At 45.5% G+C, this 5,789-nt stretch overlaps 1 pseudogene; it reads right to left on the bottom strand.

Annotated features, from left to right (window-relative positions):
- Positions 1 to 213: 213 nt before the first annotated feature.
- Positions 214 to 1,308, bottom strand: LOC106840055 (RNA transcription, translation and transport factor protein pseudogene; annotated as a pseudogene).
- Positions 1,309 to 5,789: the final 4,481 nt, after the last annotated feature.

The following is a 5,789-nucleotide window of genomic DNA, read 5'->3' as shown; positions in this document are numbered from 1 at the left end:
GCAGTGTCCATGCAGATGACCCATTCCACATCCACCCTGTTAGTTCTTTCTCCTCTTTCTCGAACTTTATTAAAGAGAAAGCAATTATAGTAATTCTCTAGGACATAGAAATTTCCGGGATCCCTCCCTCAAAAATGTTACGTTCAATTTCCCAACACATGCCAGAGTGACATGGCTCCCAATTGTAGGTAAGAAGGTGAAATCCTAAAATGTTCATCTTCGAACTTTCCCCAGTTGGCAGTCTGCCTTTGGATCAGCAATAATTGCCTGAACAGCTACTATGGCTTCATTAATGTTTGTCTGTAGCTCTCTGAGCTCTTCGATAGGCAGCAATCGCAGACTTTAAGCAGCTTCTTTAAGAACTGCATCTCCTGTGTCAAAACCAAGAATATGTTTGTCTAAAGCAACAAGCAAGACTTCTTTTTTTTGATTTGCTTTGGCAACTGCATCCTGCATCAGGAGCTTGGACCAAAATGCAAATTGCCTTAAGCGTTACCGGATAATCATCTTGCTGCTGAATCTGAAGAAGATTAGCCAAAGCTATTACACTAGACTGAAAATCAGGATTATTTACATCCAAACTGATCAATGGCTCTGCATTTTTAGTTGCATTGTCAGCAGTTTTTGCACTATCAGTTACCAAGTCCTTGTATTTTTCAGCATTATCTCCATATTCAAGTCTGACAGCTAAACCAAGAAGCCAGTCAAATGCTTCTTGTTGATCTTGAATCTTCAAAAGACAGTTAACATATCTGAGATATTTTTCAAAGAACTTGGGCCAGTCTCTGCTGGATGGGTGCCACCAGTCATTCATCACTGTGGATGTTTCTTAAATTACCTGTCTTCAATCTTGTAGTATCTGATTTTCTGGTCTTCAAGCCAAACAATAAAGTTTCTAAATTTTGTTTCATCTTTGCAGTTGAAGCCAGCAGGGTTGTGGTAGTCAAGGGCCATCAGCTTGCGTCAGAACTTGGTCCTGGCTTCTCCCTCTGGTCCCCCTGGGACTTCACCTGGGACAGGAGAGGAGAGGCAAGAGAAGCAGGTGGCACAGGCACTAGTGATGCAGGGAGAGCAGCCTGTTACTTCTTTGACCTCCTCGACTCTAGTGACTTCACCTCTGCCTCACCTAAGGTACCCACGCCATGGCCACAGCCTGGGTCTTGCATCACCGAGGACTCCCTCATTTCTTAAATCTTAAATTCAGACATTTCACTGTGACCACACCTTCTCATCCTTCAGCACTTTTCCACCCAGTTGCTCCTACTGTCCCTGCTCATCAAATTTGCTAGAGCTGACAGCCCTCTCTTGTCTCCCTCTCGAGCCCCTTTCTCTGTTCTAAGTTCCTTTCCTACACAGTAGAGACTGAAAGCCTTCACCTCTTCTTTGCTGATCCCCCCTCTTTTGCCCCACTGTCCTTCTGTCCTATCTGATGCTATTAGTGTTTGGTGCCATAACAAGGTCATGGTCTCTGTCAACTGGGTCTTCACGGTTGCCTAGCAATCTTTCTGTACTTTCCTCATCAGCTTTCTCTGTCATCCTTTAAACCTTCTTCATCCTCAAATATCCTATCTATAGAATAGAAGGGGATATAGAACCTTTAACGTGTTAATCCCTTAACGTCCTGCCATCCCACATCTGTGTACGTAGCATACGCTGTCAGAGCTCTGCTCATGTCGCCTTGGATTCCTTTGCTGTCTGGGAGCACACCAGATACCCATGAGCTTTCGCTCCCCACAGCCAGCGTCTCTGTCTCTGTCTGAGGACTGCCCTCAGGCTGCCTGAATCACTTTGCCTGTACAGAGAACCACAAGTGACTGGGAATTTACATCTCTCCGCCATCCCCCTGTACACAAAGGGCAGCTCTTAACCTTTTACTGAAGGATTCGGGAGCGTAAATACCCCAACAACCTTGCCCTATGATTGGGACAACTCTGAGATGTGAAAGCTCCCCTCTGGGGTGAGCCCAAGTCAAGTTGCCCTTCGTGGCATTTTGTTGTCATTGCATTCTTGCTCAGCCTCCTCCTCTTCCTGCTCTCTCTTCCCACTTCCCTATGAGTTATTCCTGGGAATTCTTCCTAACAGATCACTGCACAGAAGTCTTCATCTCAGGCCGGGTCTGCTTCTGAGAAATCTTGTCTCAGACAATATGCACCCTGTCACGATGGAAGACATGCTTTCCCCTCGATGTCTCCCCCAGATATTAGCCCTCCCTCCCCTTCCCTGCCCTCCCCTTTTGCATCCACACAGTCTTCCTAGGCAAGCTTAGCTCCTCCTATGGCTTAATATACCATCTGTATTAGTTTCCTACGGCTGCTATAACAAAACATCGCAGACTAAGTGACTCAAACAACAGAAATTTATAGTTTCGCAGTTCTGGAGACTAGAAATCTAAGATCAAGGTGTCAGTGGGGTTGGTCCCTTTTGAGGGCTGTGAAGGAAAATCTGTTCCATCCCTCTCTCCTAGCTTCTGGTAGTTTGTTGGCAATCTATGACGTTCCTTGGCTTTTAAAAGCCTTCCTTCATCTTACATGGCATTCTCCCTGTGTGCATGTCTGTGTCCAAATTTCCCTTTTTAAAATAAAGACACTAGTCACATTGGATTAAGGCCTATCCTAACGACCTCATTTTAACTTGATTACCTCTGGAAAGAACCTATCTCCAGATAAGGACACATTCTGAGGTACTGGAGGTTAGGATCTCAACATATGAGTTTCTGGGGGACACAGTTCAACCCATAACACCATCTCTATACTCCCTCGCCCAAGGAGCTCCCCCAAACTATAGATATTCATCACCTGCCAGATTGTTCCCCTGAATCCCTCACATAAACCATGTAGTGGACAGTTTATGCTTTCTGGCTTCTCAACACTTTTTGCTCCATTTGGGGACTTTCCAGCCTCATGAGTCCCATTTCCCCGGGGTGGAACCCAGAAGGGTGTTTTCCAGTCTCTTTTGTAGTCAGGCATCTGGCCTGTGACGTATACTCTATGAAGGAGACTCACCCACGTGAAACTTGGATTCAGAAGGGAGCCACTTGAGGAAGGAGGCTCAGAGTGGAAACCGCGTTCCTGGCAAGCGTGGTGGCAGAGGTGAACGCCCTCCCGGATGCAGTAGTTGCAAGTTGAGTTGGGTTCTTGATGCAGAAGTGATAGCATTCCTGGTTGTAGCAGGGGTTGTAGTCAAATGGAGATGCTGATCAAAGGGCCAATGGTGACATTGGTGCATCACGGTGGCAGTAGCAGCAGCAGAAGCAGCAGTTTCTTCATCAGGCCAAGTTTTCGGTTTTAGATACTTTTCTTGGAGGCTTAATCTTGAGCCAGTTTCTTCAGTTTCTGAAGCTATTTCTTCATATTCTGTGGGCTATTGGCACCATTTTAATAGATTTATTTTCTGTTATGTCTGCCAGACTCAGTGTCTATTGTTTACAATTAGGAACCCTGATGCATGTAGATTTTAGTATTTTAGGGTGGTTTCTGGACATAATAGACCCTAATTTATAGAATTGGCTGAGTGAAGGAGGCAGAGTGATAGTTAATGGGGTCTCAACCACTGCAGACTGGAAAGCTAGTGACCTTTGTTTGCAGTGGCATTTAGCCAAACTATTTCCTGCTGTACATTGGGGCGTTGGCACACCAATCAAAGCTAGAGAAAACGGTAGAAAAAATTGAGAAGGCAGGTGTGTACTGGTGATTTCTTGCCCCTTTTAGCAACGTCCTCCAAAAGAGGGTCAGGCCTTTCAAAAGGGTTTTCCACAAGAATTATCTTCCAGTTAAAGGGAGTAAGTCCACCAGCAAAGAGGACATTAGGGCATTTCCCTCCCCACTCCAGCCCTCCGTCATCTACTATGTTGGATTGTCTCAAGACAAAGCCCGTTAGATTGGGAAAAGGATTAGCAGAATACAGAAATAAAAAAAGCAGGTCTCCAGACACAAAGGCTCTGTAGGGGAGGCAAAACTTTACCTCTATTGTCTTAAAGTCTCCAGCTGGGCCTGAGAATTAAATTGACAAGACAAGTTAACAAGAGAAAATGCATATGGATTTTTACACGGGCATGGGAACCCCCGTAGGAAAATGAAGACCCAAAAAGCAGATAGTCCCAAGTGTTTATATACTAGGTTGAACAAAGAGAGGCTATTGTGGAAAAGTAAGTAAAATACATGGGCAGACTAAAGGAAGATCAGTTATTTTAACACAGGCTGTTTGTATAGATTTCTCTCTGCCTTGACTGCCCCATCTCTGGTGTTAAGAATGTATCTTTCCTCCTGGTATAGGAGACCATCTTTCACATGGGAGTTTTATCTCCTGCTTTCAGGAAGAAAAGGGGAGGGGGTCAGAGCATCCTTCTTGTACCTGCTGTTTTTCAAGTATCTTTAGTTCAAAATAATCCTTACGCTAAAGTAGCATGTTTTGGGGTGGCATATTCTGCCACTCTTTAGCTCTATCTGGACAAGAACTTTTGATAAGGGTTATTCATGGAATTGAAGCAAATAAAGGAAGTCTGCTAAGATCTTGAAGGTTTAGATTGTCCAAGAACCCCCAGGGCTGTTCAGCACAGCCTGTGCAGCCCCTAAGGCAGCTGATATACATCCAAAATGGCACTCATCACCTTCCCCCTGAAGTGCACTTCTGTTCCTGTGTTCCCTACTCAGTTCATTTGACCACCATCTATGCAGAAATCAGCACATAACTTCTATCCTTTATTTGCCCCTCCCCCAAGTACATAATCAATCTCTAAGTCTATTTTGTGTTTTTTTTTGAGGAAGATTAGCCCTGAGCTAACTACTGCCAATCCTCCTCTTTTTGCTGAGGAAGACTGGCCCTGAGCTAACATCCATGCCCATCTTCCTCTACTTTATATGTGGGACGCCTACCACATCATGGCTTTTGCCAAGCGGTGCCCACATGTCTGCACCGGGGATCCAAACTGGCAGACCCCAGGCTGCCACGAAGCAGAACGTGGGAACTCAACCGCTGCACCACTGGGCCGGCCCCTCTAAGTCTTATTGATTCAATTTCTTAAATCTCTCCCTGTTACAAGTTGAATTGTGTTCCCCAAAAAGAGATGTTAAAGTCCTAACCCCTAGAACCTCAGAATGTGACCTTATTTGGAAACAGGGTCATTGCAGATGTAACTAGTTAAGGTGAGATTATGACAGAGCAAGGTGGGTCCTTAATCCAGTACAACTGGTGTCCTCATAAGAAGACAATATGAAGAGACAGAGACAGAGAGAAGAGCATGTGACGACAGACGCAGAAATTGGAGTGATGCAGCTGCAAGTCAAGGGACTCCAAGGATGGATGGCCACCACCAGAAGCTGGGGAGAGGCAAGGAAGTTTCCACCCAGAGCTTCAGAGGGAGCTTGGTCCTGCCGACACCTTGATTTTGGACTTCTAGTCTCCAGAACTGCGGGAGAATACATTTCTGTTATCTAAGGCACCAAATTTGTGGGACTTTGTTCCGGCAGCCCCAGGGGACCAATACATGCCTGTACTGGAGAAAACTACACTTCTCCTCCTGTGTCTTTCTCCTCTACTTTCACATAGAACACTTCACTTCTGATACTTCTGGTCACCAATGTGTGGGTTTTTTCCCCCACACCAAGCAATTCTGCAACATCATGTGGATGTCCTACAACTTAACTCAATTCTGGCACTCTCTACCTGGGGAGGGTGTCAGATCCCATTGGTTAAGGGCTCAGTCCCATGAGACTGCCTCCCACTTCAGATGCCAATCAAAAGCCGTGGGTCCTCCGGTTACCCACAGCTTCTGTCCAACTTGGCTACAAATC

Source organism: Equus asinus, chromosome 5 (genome assembly GCF_041296235.1).
Source record: "Equus asinus isolate D_3611 breed Donkey chromosome 5, EquAss-T2T_v2, whole genome shotgun sequence".
Lineage (NCBI taxonomy): Eukaryota > Metazoa > Chordata > Mammalia > Perissodactyla > Equidae > Equus > Equus asinus.
Note: the sequence above shows the minus strand (reverse complement) of the source record. Positions and strands in the feature narration are given on the sequence as shown.